General features: G+C 38.3%; 1 protein-coding gene and 1 pseudogene across 4 annotated transcripts in view; one reads left to right on the top strand and one right to left on the bottom strand.

Annotated features, from left to right (window-relative positions):
* AK5 (adenylate kinase 5) overlaps nucleotides 1–16,129 on the bottom strand; it is a 204,352-nt gene that overhangs the window by 133,392 nt on the left and 54,831 nt on the right. The window lies entirely within an intron of this gene.
* Nucleotides 3,916–5,027, top strand: LOC109453557 (large ribosomal subunit protein eL32 pseudogene; annotated as a pseudogene).

Below are 16,129 nucleotides of genomic sequence, written 5' to 3'. Positions count from 1 at the left end.
AATGATGAAGTGCCATTGAATTGATTTACAAACTTACTGCTTTTGCTATCTCCTTTGAAACCTCTTTTCCAAATAATACCTCCAGGGCTATAAAATATTCTTTCCATCTAGAGATTTTTAGACTGCAGGGAAAATTACAAGATTGGACCCCTGCCCCCTTTTGCCTATCTAGACAGCCAACTCCTGGACAAGGTACTTTAAAGTAATCCATATAAATATGTTCTTGGAAGGCTCTAAGTAATGCCAAAAAGGGCTCCTGGTCGTGTGAGAACTGTAGTTAGGAATAAAAGCACACGATCATGAATCAGAGCCTAAGCAGAATTCTGACTGCAAGAGAGAAGCCACTTGTTGTTTGTTGATTTATTGATGATAGCCAGTCTGACCGGAGTGAGACCATTTCATGGACAGTGTAAATGCCTGACCACTGCAGTGTACACCTGAAGCTGAAGCTGAATAATAATGAATGTCAACTATAATTAAATATATATATATATATATATATATATATATATATATGTATACACACACACACACACACACACACATATATGGTCACAAGATGTGGAGTACAGCATAGGGAATAGAGTCAATGAAATTGTAACAGCTATATACAATGTCAGAGGGTAGTAGATTGGGGGAGGGGGTTTATCATTTTGTGAGGGGTGTAAATGTCTAACTATTATATTGTTTTGTACACCTGAAACTAATTTTAAAAAAAGGAAAAAAAATAGAGAGAAGCCACTTAACTATGTGAAGACATGCGAATGGAAAGAGAGTTTGGATATTTATAGTCTCATGCCCACATCCTCTCTTGTTCTGCATAGGATGGAGTTCGCAGGTAATGAAAAGTGACATTCAGCCAAACATCAGTGATGAAAAAAGTAAATAAATAAAGCAGAACTGGTAAAGGAAGGCTTTAAAAAGGTGTAGAACAAAATATGGCAGTCACTGTTAACTTCAGGATAGTAATGGACAGCCAGGATAATCCCCGAAGTACTTGAGTGGTTAAGGAGGCACTGGGCTATTTTGAAGCAATGCCCAGCTGGGAGGAAGGGTCTTGAGCCTGGTGCCCGGGCTGCTGGCCATGCCCTGCTTGGCAGGCTTGCTAAGCTGCACTGGGCTGGGGCTGGAGGCCGCTATCTCACTTCTTGCACAAGGGAGGTAAAATACTCGTTTCCTTCCACTTTCTGTGGCTTTCCAGTACAAGGAACGGTACTAAATGGGGGAGAATCATGGAGAGGAGGAAAGTCATGCAGTATTTCTACCCCGTTCATTGTCCCTTCTGACAATCTTGATCCATGGCTGAAGTTTTTAAACCCCAATCAACTAAGACATATTGGATTATTCATATATCACACGTGAAATTGGAATATAAATTGTAATCCAACTTCCCCCCCAGTCTGTTTACAATTTCTTCTCCTTGGTGTGAAAGGTTACTCTGAGGAAGCCTGTAAGGTGTGGAAGCTGCCCGAGAGCTTGTGAGAAAGACAACATAGGGGATTTTTGGTAGAGACTGAAAGGTACAATTTGCTTCCTTTCAGCTTTGAGTGACTTATGGGAAAAAGTATCAGGCAGCCAAGCTCACTGCTGGAATTCTCCACAGGGCTGGAGGTGAAGTGTGAAAACAAAAGCCATGTACCCGTTGTGTGGGACAGGCGCGAGCAGGTGAGAACCAGCAGGGAGGGATCAGAGCCCCGAAATAGGCATCTGCTTCATCTCGAGTCCTGCACGCTCAACCAGCTGCTCCCTTCACGTTAGCCTCTGTCTGCAAGGGCAGCAACATGCTGCTGAGAAAAGTTTTCTCCAACAGCATGGGATGCTATCTCCAGAAGAAAAGCAATATCGGGAAATTATATGGCTTTCTCAAAGCAGATATAATTGCTATGTCACAACAACAGTAAATGCCATATTGGAAATGGCATGTACTGGCAGTGGCTTTAAAGTGTGTTTTTTGGAAGAGCAGGAAAATCCTCTAAGCTCCAAAACTTGTCTATTTTCCTTTAATAATTTATCCCAAATGTTTTTGTCAAAATGTTTCCTGGAACTATTTAAATGTTTACTACCTTTTAAAAGTAATAATTCTGAAATAAAATGTAATTTCCTTGTAATTCAAATTATTCTAATTTAATAGGTTCTTATTTCACACAATTTGCCTTTACCATTTTCGTATTTTACAAAAGGCAGTACAGTACCATTTTGTCTTCAGATAGACAAATGGAAGAAGCCAGAATTAATATATCTCTCATGCTTAATTGTACAGGAGATACAAAGATTATATGTGCGATCACAGACTATGATGATAACAGAAGACTATCAACTTGAATAATTAAGGAGAGCCTACGACTTTACAAGAGAGACGTATATATTACTTATTTGAAGATGAAAATTAGGGAAAATAAAAGTAATGTTTGTTTACATTGAAAAAACAATTTGCTAATATAATACTTCCTTAAAAATTTAGATTGCTGGGCCGGCCCGGTGGCTCAGGTGGTTAGAGCTCCGTGCTCCTAACTCCGAAGGCTGCCGGTTCGATTCCCACGTGGGCCAGTGGGCTCTCAACCACAAGGTTGCCAGTTCAATTCCTCGAGTCCCGCAAGGGATGGTGGGCTCTGCCCCCTGCAACTAAGATCGAACACGGCACCTTGAGCTGAGCTGCCTCCCGGATGGCTCAGTTGTTGGTTGGAGCGCGGGCTCTCAACCACAAGGTTGCCAGTTCAGTTCCTCGACTCCCGCAAGGGATGGTGCGCTGTGCCCCCTGCAACTAGCAACGGCAACTGGAGCTGAGCTGCGCCCTCCACAACTAAGACTGAAAGGACAACAATTTGACCATTGTTCCCCAATAAAGTCCTGTTAAAAAAAAAAAATTTAGATTGCTATCTATGTTTTAAAAGTAGATCTTGCTAACATGTATATTCTTTTGTCTACATTTGAAGTTGTATATTGGAACGGGAACAAGCTTTGGAATTAGATCCATCTAGGTTTTAAATCTGGCTTTCTCACGTATTAACTGATTGTAGAAAGGTCATTTAACCTCTCTGAACCTCAGCTTTCTCATCTGTAAAATGGATAACAAAACTGCCTTTGAATAAGGATGAAAATGAGCATCTTTTCAATGAACCAAACATTTGATAACCTGGTATTAACTGCAAATGGTAGGTTGATTTAGGATTAATGCATGACCACTTTTGATTGTTAAATGGAGCTGGATTCTTAAGTGAAGATTACATTACATATATTAATCTTTAGAAACGCATGCATAACAAAGTATTATCACATTATTCAATCAAAAGACAAAGAACCCTCTATAATACATCTCACAAGCTCTCGAGAATACTTAGTTTTGGTACCAAAGGCCAACAGAAAGAAACTGCAGAGTCTCAGCACTTCTGAGGTGTGATGATACTACTCACAGACCACTGACAATCAACAATGATGGGTGAAGGCTAATATGTATCAACTGTCATTATTCAAGAAACAGAAAAAACAAAACAAAACTGGGACCTCTGCTTGGAAAAATATATAACCTAGGAGCCAATTTTAAATTACTTAGTAATTTACCAACATTTTAGCCTAGTCCTTCATAACATTTACTACTGTGTTTCCCTGAAAATAAGACCTAGCCAGACAATCAGCTCTAATGTGTCTATCGGAGCAAAAATTAATACAAGACCTGGTCTTATTTTACTAAAATATAAGACCGGGTATAATATAATATAATATAATATAATATAATATAATATAATATAATATAATATAGTATAATATAATATAATATAATGTATAATACTGGATCTTACATTAATTTTTGCTCCAAAAGGCGCATTAGAGCTGATTGTCTCGCTAGGTCTTATTTTCCAGGAAACAGGGTATCTAATGGGGAGAGGTAGACAATGAAGAAAATTAAATGGTAAACTAGAAGGTAATAAATGCTCTGGAGAAAAATAAAGCAGGTAAAGGGGGTGGGGAGTGTGGCTGAGGCGATGCTGCAATTTTGATGCTGCAAAGTGGGTCAAGTAAGATCTCAATGAGAAAGTAACACCTGAAAAAGCCTTAAATGGGGTAAGAAGCAAGCCAGGCGGATATCAGGAAAGAGCATTCCAGGCATAGGGAACAGCAAAAGCAAGGCCTCTGGGGGAAGTGTGCCTGGTACATTCAGAGAACAATAGGGAGGACAGTGAGTGAAATGGAATGAACGAGAGGAAAAGGAGGATGCATGAGGTCAGAAAGATAACAAGACTCCAAACATGAAACATAGCACCAGGCAGGGCAAGTTGTAAAGAATTTGGCTTTTACTCAGGGATGAGACACTCTGACACCTGCTGAAGGATTTGAACATAATTATATTAGCTATTTAAAATGTTTCCTTGGGCTCTTCCTCAGCGTTGCCTATGGAGGTGGCAGCCATCACCTACTCCGTATCATGGCTGCCCTCAGACCACTTGTGAAGCTCAAGATCATCAAAAAGAGGACCAAGAAGTTCATCTGGCACCAGTCAGACCAATATGTCAAAATTAAGCGTAACTGGCGGAAACCCAGAAGCATTGACAACAGGATGTGCAGAAGATTCAAGGGCAGATCTTGATGCCCAACACTGGTGATGGGAGTCACAAGAAAACAAAGCACATGCTGCCCAGTGGCTTTCAGAAATTCCTGGTCCACAATGTCAAGCAGTTTGAAGTGCTGCTGATGTGCAACAAACCTCACTGTGCTGAGACTGCTCACATCGTTTCCACAAAACACCGCAAAGCCATGGTGGAAACAGCAGCCCATCTGGCGCTCAGAGTCACCAGTCCCAATGCCAGGCTGCGCAGTGAGGGAAATGAATAGACAGCTTGTGTGCAAATTGTGTGTGTTTTAATAAAAACATAAACTTCTGCCAAAAAAAAAAAAAACACCCAAAAAATGTTTCCATGGGCTGCTATGTGGCTAGTCTGCAGGTGAGCAAGGTTAGAAGCAAAGAGACGAGTTAGGAGGATAATCCTAGTTAATGTGATAGACCAGTTAGTGTGATAATCCAGGTGTGGCCTCGACTAGGGTGGGAGTGGTGGAGGTCCTGAGAAGCAGTGGGATTTTGGAGGAAAGAGCCAATAGGATTTGCTAACAAATTGGATGTAGGGTGTGAGATTAGAGAGGAGTCAAGATTACACAGCTTTTGGCTTGAGCTGCTATAGAAGGTGCCAGCAACTGAAATGGGGAAGATGAGTAGAGCAGGGTTGGGGGTGTGTGCACGGTGGGAGACCAGGAGGCTGGTGGTCAGCTTGTACATGTTAAGTCTGAGATGCTTATGAGACACCCGAACGGAAATGTAAAGTGGGCAGTTGGATATTGGAGTCCAGAGTTCAAGGAAGAGGTTCTACTTGGAGAAATAAACTTGGGTCAGCAGTGTTTAGAGAATTTATAGATATGAGGGTGGATGAGATCACCAAGCAAGTGAATACGATCATCTTTGATGATTATTCCTTTCATAAACACTTATCTTTATCTATGGTCATTTCATCAGGATAGTTTTCTAGGAGTGACATTATTGGGTCAAAAAGGCATGCACGAGACTCTGCATACACATTGCCAAATTACTTTTCATGGTGGCAACAATATATATATATTACCAGCCAACATTGAATATTATACTTTAATCTCTTTTAATTTGGAACTCATATAATAAGTCTTATTTTTTATTTGAATTTTCTGATTAGTGAAGTAAAAAGTTTTTATGTTTTTTTTGATCATTTTTATTTCTTTTGTGCATTGGCTGTTACCATCAAGCTTAGAGTAACTTTTCTGTTGGCGACATATATAAAATGTAATATGCATAATCATAGCTTTATTATTTTAATTACTTATTATTCTTTGTTTTTTTATGTATGGGACAAGGAGGTACAAGCTAAAAAGAGGGATCAAATTGATGCCATAGTGGTCTTTCTGGTAACTGGTGAGTAGTGACATTCTAAGTCATTTTATTTACTTGGGAAGATCATGACAGCTGTGATATTGAGATTTATAATAAGAAATACATACCTGGTCTTTGTCCCCGTTTCTGGAACCAAGCTCCTAAAACACTTGGAATTTCCCAAGTAATGAGAATGGTAAAGATGTCTTTTGTTATGTTAATGGAGATTTTTGGACCCCACCTCAGGATGGGGGCTGGGTAGAGAACAACCAACCATGTAATTAGAGGGTTGAAATTTTCAGTCCCATCCTCGGACCTCTCCTGGGAGGAGAGAGGAGCTGGATAAGGAGTTTAATCACCAATGACTAAAGAATTAATCAATCATGTTATCTAATGAGGTCTCCATAAAAACCTAAAGGAGAGTGGTTTCAAAAGCCTCTGGGTTGGTGAACATGTGGAGATTCAGGGAGAGAGGGCATACCTTACCGTAGCATTTCTTCCACCAGGCTCTTCCTGAGTTAGATCCTTCAATAATAAATCAGTAATCTAGTAAATAAACTGTTTCTCTAAGTTCTGTGAGCCACTTTAGGAGATTAATCAAACCCAAGGTAAGGTTTGGTGGAACCTCCAATGGACAGCCAATGGGTCAGAAGCACCTGGGCTTGTGACTAGCTTCTGAATTAAGGGTGAATGGGCATTCTTGTGGGGCTGAACCTTAACCAGAGCGATCTAATACTATCTCCACGGAGACAGTGTCAGACTTGAATTGAACCGTAGGACACCCTGCTGCGTCAAAGCATTGCTTGTTGAGCGGGGAACCCCTCCTTCCCCCTCACACAAATTAGAATTTGATCCAGAACGTGGAGCAGTTTTAAAATATTAAAATATTGAACTACAATTGGGGAAGCATACATAATATAGGCCATTTAAAAAAGCACATAATGAAAAGAAAAATCAAAACAATGCAAAAGAAGGTTTTAAAAATTAAAACACTGTGCTCACTAAAGTGAAATTATCTGAAAACTAGAGATATTGCTAATGTTGCTAGAGGGTGAATAGCACACATTTTAGACAAACTAGTTTTTACTCTAATAAAACATGGCAGTAAAGAAAATATAACTGCCAACAAACATTTACATAGTACTTACTATATGTGTAGTGCTGTTTTAAGCCCTTTATCTATATTGCCTCATTCTTCTCAACAACTCTATCAGGTAGGTACCAGTTAGGAATTCCTTTTTATAGAGGAGGAATCTGAGCCACAGATAGGTTAAGAAACCTGCCCAAGATGCGAGAGGAGAACCTGGACTCTAACACACATAGTCTGGTTCGCGAGCCCCAACTGTTTCCATTGTTTTATACACATTATTTCATTTACTCTTCATAGCAGCTTTCAGAGGTAGATTTATCTCCCCAGTCTAGAATGGAGAATCTAGATACAGGACTTGCTCAGATCCTATAGGGAGAAAGTGATAGAAGCTGGATTTGACCCAGGTCACTTTGAGACCAAAGGTGGTGTTCCTTCCCCTAAGACCACACTGCCTCCCAGGGAATAACAGTTAAGAGGCAAAATGTGTGACACAAGTGTTAAAGAGTAACAGAATTCAGAAACCAAGAAGACTGATAGAGGCTGCAAGAGTCAGGGGTAAAAGGAGACATAATGAGGGACAAAAGACAGGATGTGAAAGGGAGAGTGGAAGAGAAAGGGCAATTGAAGCAAGACGCGCGAAGCTTGGGAGGGTGAACTGGACATGTGTTGGGAGAAAGCGTTTGTAGTGGCTTATGGACTTGCTGTGGTCTTTCTTAATTTTCCTGGTAATTTTCTTCTGGACTTTATGTTGACAGATATTAAGTATGTGGCCTTCTGTCTTTTTCCTTGGATACCCTTCCCATGAGTAAGTTTCTATCCAACTCTAGCTTCTAAAAGGCAAGGGATTCATACTTTTCATTTTGATTCGTAGCTCATAAAGACTTAACACGTATTTGTTGAAGTTAGTTGAATTGTTGGTTTTGACCTATTCTAGACTTTTAGATGAGGCTGCTGTTCATAGCAGTGTGAGTCTCTTCTTTTCAATTGTGTCCCTTCTTCCAGCATTAAAACACACACGAGTCTCCCTTCCCTAAGACAAAAACAATGTGATATAAAACCAAAGCAAACCTACACACCAACAGCCCAACTCCAGTTTTCTTCTTTCCTTTACAGTCAAATGTTTTGAGTTTCCAACAGCTGCCTAACCAGGTCCATTTTCTCACCTCCCACTTAGTCCTCTGTCTACTCCAATCTGGTTTCTCTGTCAATCTGCCAAACGAGCAATGGGTGATAAAATCCACAAACTACCTTCCAGTTGTTTAAATAGACAGGCTTTTTCCAGTCCTTAACTTGCTTGACTTCTCACAGAAGCAACTCTGAACAACTGGCTCCTCTCTCCTTTTCTCCCACATCTTCGGTCATTTTCTCTTCCTCTCCTCGCCTCTTCTTCCTCTATCTGCCTTAAGATGTTGCTTTTACCCAAAATCTGTCTTGCGGCAATGTTATTAAATTACACTCTATTCATCAACAACAATACACACTTACTAAATTAATAAACGGACAAATAACCTAATGCTTTCCTCTATGCTGAGCCTTGAGAAAATCCATGTCTTTCTCCTTTGTGCTAACTGCTTTGTTTGACCTTTTCCCCAGGCTCTTCTTGCGTTTTCTTCTCAATCTTGCTAAACTCTCTACTTGGTCCCATTATCAATTTCTCCCTGAGCCTCAGCTCACCCAAGAGCCATCCCTTGTTTTGTTAATTCAAGTCAGGGCACTGGCCAGGTTATTTAGCTTTGGATACCTTTTGATAGCATTAATTCCCAGTAGACTTCATTGAATGGGAAAAAAAAAAAAAACAGTCAACAAAAACCCACTGCCACCGAATTTGACAGTTACATGACATACCCTGAAACCAAATAAACAAAGTGAAGTAAAGCTAGTGAATTACCTAGGGAGAAGTTTTACAAAGAGTTCAAGTAAGCTTAGTATGTGTGTTTCCCTTATGAAAAAAACATTTCATTGGTTTCCTATAGTTGTCACATTGCTGTGCTTTGTTTATTTGAACTGAATTCTCCCACTTCGTATTTACTGAAACTGGCTGACTTATTGCTATTTTTTATCTTCAAGTGATACAGTTTTTAATAATTTTTATTCATTTTTTAAAGATTATCAGCAGAGTATGTTGTAGTAGAAAAACTTATAGAAAAGTAGAAGAAAAAAACGTAAAAATCATTCATAATTCCACCCTCCAGATGTAACAAAACACATATGAATTTTCCAGAGTAACATGATAATTATACACAAATACTCTGTACATGACGTGGCCAAAAGAAATTGTTTTGATTTTTTCTGTAATATACATTAACAGAATCTTAAGTAGCTTTCTCATTTTAAAATCCTCCCTTTGTTTCTTTTACTTTTTTTGAGTCCAGGGGATTTTTTTCTCCATAAAAATACTAGTTTTAATTTAAACCAATCATTATAAGTGATCTGAGTTTATAAAAATAGGCTTTTTATTTCTTTCTTTTCTTTTTTCTTTTTTGAGAGGTGCTGGAAATGTACTCTTCAACTGGCTTATTACATTATTGTGTGTAAATTTATAATTATGTCTGAGGTAAGAAAAAAACAATTCCCTAAAGCATGACTCATTTTAAAACGAAAAGAGCCAAGGATAGAAAGAATTCAAGTTATAAAAACTCTTCTTAAATAATTAAGGCAAAGTCCTACTTGCCATCAATAGGAGAGCTTAACCTTGTGTTTTTTTCAAATGTTTTCATGTTTTAACTTCATCTCTGGGACCAGACTGTAAAATCTCTGGTGTAAAGCACTGTCTTTTCTGGATCCCGACAGTGATCTGCTCTGTAGAGGCCTAATAAATATGGACCTTTGGACTCCTCAAGTTGTGTGGATCAGAATAAATAATAATTTCATTTGTGTGCTCTGTGACTTACAAAGCACTCTCACTTTTTTTTTCTAATTTGAGCTTCCCATCAATTCTGTGAAGTAGAAACACTAGGTCATTACTGTTGAGGCTTCGAAAAGCTAAATAAATTACCCAGCCGATATCATGCAAACATGCGCGTGATATAATTTTAAGTTAAAAAAAAATTAAGGCAGAGTACAATATGTCATAATATCATAGAAAAACAACACTACATAGAAAAGACCTAAAATGTTAACAGTAGTTATTTCCGGGTTGCAAAATAATGGATAATTTTTATTTTGTCCTTATAATCATCTGTATTCTTTACCCCCAACACTCACCCACACATTGGTGAGTGCGCGTGCACACACACACACACACAACCTCTCCATAAATACTACTTGTTTTAAAATGGAAGCATATAATTTTTACATAAAAAGAATTAAAAACAGAAGTAAACAGGACTCTATTGCTCCTCCTCTAGATAGGAACTTGAAAGCTGCTCATCCTTCAGGCAGCTCCATTTGCCAATGTTGAGAAGTAAAATGATAGAAAATAACATCGCATGCATCTGCCAAAACAGATTTGTGGTTGACATTTCTTCTGAAAAATGTCTTCCTTAAAATAAGTAGCTCTTGGTGGTGTTTCCTGATTTAGTCATTTTGAAATAAAATGAGTAGTTTTCAGAACTGGATTTCAGCTTTCCCATGGAACCATCACTTGGAATGGATATACCTTAGATGTGCTCGAGCATGTGCTAGAGGAGAATTTACCAGTAAGCACATGTCATCTTTCTAAAACATACTTGCATGATATTGTTCAGAGCAGTGAATCGCTCAACAAATACAAGCTATTATACATTATTATTATTTAGCACGTAATTTGATTAGACACCTTTCTAGGTGTTTTGGAGCAGGGACTATAGACTACACTAATAATTACAGATATCATTTATTCAACCACCCATGTGGTATGAGGGCTTTATTCAAATTATTTCTAATCCTTAATCTTGCAAGTCATTTAAGTCCATCCCCTTTTTACAGATGAGGATACTCCAGCTTAGAGAGGTTAAGAAATTTGCCACGATTCAAACCTTGGTCTTTGTGACTTCAAAGCCAGCTTTGGTCCACCACAAGACACTATGTTTTACTTAATGTTATATTTATCATAGAGTCCTTTGCAGCGTTTCCCCAGCACAGGGTTCCTCTGAATATATTAGAGATTGAGCAGGGTTTTTGAATGACACAGACATGAACAAATATATGAAACTGGCAGCCCTACCCAATGTTCCTGGTTGTCTACTGAGAGCATCCTTAGGAAGAGAGAAAGGGGGGAAATCAAAAAAGAGAATGAAAGCAAAATTGGCAGAAGAAAAGAGAAGAGACCGAAATCGACACCAAGAGTCTTTAAAATAGATTCTGAAGGGCTTTTATAGCTGGTGACGGGTTTGGCAACGCTTCTTTCAGACTGTTAAGCTGTGTTCTGTTTTCTCAGTTCATCGTTTCATAGGAGCTGCAGCAGCCACCTTCCTGAGGCTTACGAAATGTCACTGGAATATAGAAATTTCTCTCTTGTCAGAAATGCAATATAATAAAAGAATTAGGAGGAGAAAGCAGCCCAGCACAGGTGGTTGCTATAGCACTAATAATACTGGCCAGGACAGGGGCAATGCCATCAAAAGAGTAACAATGACAATAGCCATGTCTGATTAGAACTGTCTTTGTGCTGGGCACTGTGTTGAATGCTTTAATTACCATTTCTTTTCACTCAGTTTTCACAACTTACCTAGGAGATAGAGATGATAAGGTTCTGTTCTCAGATGTCATAACTGAGGCACTGAGAGGTTCAGTAACTTGCGCTAGGTCGAGAGCTGGTTAATGGCCTAGAACCATGAGTTCTGCCTCTGCCCTCTGAGTTTTTCATCACTGGCCCTGTTTCTCTCCTGTGATAAATGATTTGTTTGTCTGGCACATTCATTTTTTTCTAGAGTCTTTTCTTTATGTCTCCAAATCCAGAAGGTGATGAGGGTGTTGGTTTAAATCTCTGTTTCATTCAATAAATATTTTCTGGGTACCTCCTATGTGCTAGACAGTATTCTAAGAGTTTGGGATATAGTGGTAAAGAGATCAGTCAAAATAGTTTCCCTCATTTAACTTTTGTTTCAGTGAGATAAGACATTCTTTCTGATATTTGCATTAATGGAAGAATTCTGATTTGCCTGATGACATTCTGGAACAAAGACATCATAATCTGATGTGCAATTTAAGACTTAAATTTTGAATCAAGAGGCTTAACACTTAAAAGAAAAACAAAGCATGTTTACAACAATGTAAAGACTAGAATTATTATTTTTTAAAATTTCTTGGGGTGACAATTGTTAGTAAGACTAGAATTATTAAAAGGTGTTATCTGGGATTAATTTCAGAGAAGATGTGAGAAAAGGTTTTCAAGCTGAAAAAGCTTTTCTGGCTTTGTTTTTGCTTCCTGTTAAATATATATACAGAGGATGCCAAAAAAATGTATACACATTTTTTTAAAAGAAAAAAAAACCCTGTATTAATTGTAATACTCAATATATACCGATAACAAAAGATGAAAACAAGTCATGTTTGACTTGTGCAATTACAAGAGGTGCTCAAAGTGGTTACCATCAGCATCTAGACACTTCTGATTATGGTGAACTACTGCTTGAGTATAGATAACATCTCTTAAAATGTGTATACACATGAGTATATATATGGCGGTGCTAAAAGTGGACACTTTGGTCAATGTTGCTCAACGTGACTTGTATTCATCTTTTGTTATTACTATATATTGAGTATTACAATTTTAATATAGTTTTCCTTTCTTAAAATATGTATACATTTTTTTGGCATCCTCTGTGTGTGTGTGTGTGTGTGTGTGTGTGTGTGTGTGTGTGTGTGTATTTAATGAGGGTCATCACATAACTAACAACCCCTGGTGTATTTATTTAGTAAATATATATTGAAGGTTAATTTATGGGCTCCAAGGCAGGTGCTGGAAATAAAATACTGAAGACAACAGTAAAATTACGAAGAAGAAAGTAGACTGTAGAATTATAAAGACAGACTTATGGTAGAAAGATACTGGAATCATAAAAAAGCAGAATTATAAAATGGTGTAAGAACTGCCATGAGAGGGATCAAAAAGGGATGTTAGGGAAGCTCACAGACGGGGCATCTCTCCCCATTGGGGTGCTTTCCCAGAGGAAGCCATCTCAAGTACGAAAAACCTCAGATTTTTAAGCAGAGGTTTCAGGATAGAAGAAAAATCATATCTCACTTGCATAACAATCCCAATACCTTCAGATTGAATTTTCAGGTAAGGAAAAAGAGGCTTTACCAACAAATAAAAAAAAATAAAAATAAAAAAAAGAAGTAAATCCATTGTTTCTCTTTTTCGGGATCCTGAATTTGAGGTCAAGGCAGAATGGTGGGATTGATCAGGGCTCAGGGAGAGGGAGAAGTCTGGGCAACTGCTCCTAGCTGAAGAGAATGCAGACTGTGAGCAACTGCAAGTAACAGAAGATAATCTGAGCCAATGGAAGTTTCTAGTATGTTTCTTCTTTTCTCTTCCAATTTTAAAGCACAACTATCATTTCACAGAACGTGGAGAAGAGCAGTGCCATTAGGGAATTGCCTACCCATGCAAGTCTAGGAAATTAATGAATTGATATCATTAGTACCAAATTTCAGTGTTTTAGGAATTCAGATTGAACTGATGAAATGAATAGGCAACCAGAAGTAAGACGCAGTCGTACAACTTTGCTAATAGAGCCGAGAAGGATTTCGCCGGAGGAGTTTTAAAATCTTCAGAGACAGGATTTAGTTAGAAATGATTGCTGAATTCAAATTGTAAGGAATCGTATCTTTTTGGACTTCTGTCAAAACTAGGTTCTCATGAATATATGAATTCTAAAGCTTTGGTAGAAAAACTGAAAATAAACATTATCAAGTAAATATCAAATGATGGTGGTAATGTCTGTACTCAGATTTTTAAGCAGAGGTTTCAGGATAGAAGAAAAATCATATCTCACTTGCATAACAATCTCAATACCTTCAGATTAAATTTTCAGGTAAGGACAAAGAGGCTTTACCAATAAATAAATAAATAAATAAATAAATAAATAAATAAATAAATCCATTGTTTCTCTTTTTTGGGATCCTGAATTTGACAGCAGTGGTAGAAATTGTTTGAAGTAACACTCTGGTTATTTTCTGAGAAATCTCTCGTGGTTGCTGACACCTTCAAATAACCTGTGAACTGGAATGGTTAGAGGCCAGACCACAGGGGAAAGCACCAATTTTTGAAAGTCTGAGTTTAAAACACTACCTTAAAGGTACTTATCCGACCCAAATAAATGAAGTCTAAAGAAGGGCTTGTTCACTCTCAAATTCTTAGAACTAATTCATTCAGTCCAACTCATTAATTTATGCATTGATCCAACAAATACTCTTAAGTGCTCTCTGTGTTTCTGGTACTGATTTGGTTGCAGTTCCTGCTAAGCTGGTTACTGAAGAGAGCAGCCAAGGGCATTCTGCAACTTACACACATCAGGCTTCTTTTCTCTACACATCTTTTTAAATTCAGGTTGTTTTGTTACTTCATCTAGGAGATCTGAAAGCCAGAAATCAAAGTCTTCATTAATATTTGAGTACCGCATGTTAGCTAGAAATTTTGAAACAATTGCCTAAAAAGAAATTGATGAATGAGTATATTTTTAAGGTTATTTTATACTCTGCTAAGTAAATTCCTAAATTAGGGAGGGGGGAATTAAGAAGAAATCAGAATGGTGACAATAAAATTTCTTTAATTTCCTTATTCCTTCCCTGGCTGTTCAGCCCAATTCAGTTTTTTCTATCCACTTATCCCCAGTCCCAATCCTGAATTTGGTAATGAGTATGACTCTTTACTCAATGATTTCAAATGCCTGATTAATTCTTTGAATGCACAGAATAACCTTCGTAGATTATTCCAGAGTGTTGTGAGCTCACTCAGTCCCACACAAGTTACCAGGGACAAGGCAGACACAATTTACTCCACCCTGTAGTTCTCTCTACATCCTTTTGTCATAATATGGTCAGATAACACTGAGGTCACTTTTTTGTCTCTTCTTCTCCCCTGTCTACATGGGCTGCTTCAGAGCAGGGACGTCCCTGCATATCTGTCTGTGTCCCACCTGCTAGGTCAGGGTTAACTAAGATGGAGGCACCATCCTTGGGGCTGTGCCTGGGTAGGAGCCTTCCAGAGGCTGGCTGGGCGAGAGGCAGGATGACAGATGAGGGGAGCCAGTCATAGCAGACGAGACAACAGCATGTGGTGAGCAGACCAGACAAGAAAGAGAAATGTCGATGTGAGACATGGAATGCATGAGACAAGCGACAGGTTGGCAGTTTAGGATTTATCTGAGAAAGGAAGCAAGCTCTTGTCCTTACCTGAAGTGAGATAGTTTAGGTAAGACACCTGGCACATAAAAGGCACTAAATAATTTGAACACTGCCTACCTTAGTGGGTTGAGTTATTAAAAAGAGATAAAGTTTGTAAAGCAGCTGGCATTAACACTGGATATAGTATGTGAGTTCTTGATTTCTGCTAGGATTAGATATCTCAGTCAACATCAGCAGTTCACAATATGGCATTATCAATATCTTTTCTGTTTTGAGTGGTGGGAGTTAACTCTTTGCTTGGATAAAAGCCCGGTTCAATCCCTTCTTACTAACTAAATGGACTCTAGGAGAGGGAACTTATTTCAAACCTCAGTTCTCTCTTTTTTTGGTTCTGGCATTTGTGGTATATTCTTGAACCTCTCTAAGCCTCTTTCCTTTATTAAAGTTTAAGGACAGTTGTGAGAATTAGATATAAAGTGAATAAAGATCCTGGAATACTGACTTGAAAGTGCTTACTGAAAAGTAGCTATTATTATTAAGCAGAGATATTTGCTTTCTTACTTTCTATTTTTGATAGAATTACTAGCAAATGTATTTCCCAGATCTTTTTAAACAGAGAGAACTGTTTTTTTTAAACCTTGTAGTGGTTATTGTAGGGTGGTTTTCTCCACATTTATTGTAACTCCTTTTTCCATTGCTTTCTTCTACATTAGAGGCTGAGAAGCTAAATACTTCATCTCCCAGTCTCCCCTGAAGGCAGGGGAAAATGTGTAACCCAGTTTTGACTGATGAGTTCTAAGTGCTAGTCAATGAGGGTGGGAGAGGGAGTTTTCAGAAAAGCTCTTCCTAATGATGGGTAACAGATGTGGCTGCCCAGCCTT

The sequence above is a fragment of the Rhinolophus sinicus genome, chromosome 14, assembly GCF_057876585.1.
Source record: "Rhinolophus sinicus isolate RSI-liver-muscle chromosome 14, RSI-T2T, whole genome shotgun sequence".
Taxonomy (NCBI): domain Eukaryota; kingdom Metazoa; phylum Chordata; class Mammalia; order Chiroptera; family Rhinolophidae; genus Rhinolophus; species Rhinolophus sinicus.
Note: the sequence above shows the minus strand (reverse complement) of the source record. Positions and strands in the feature narration are given on the sequence as shown.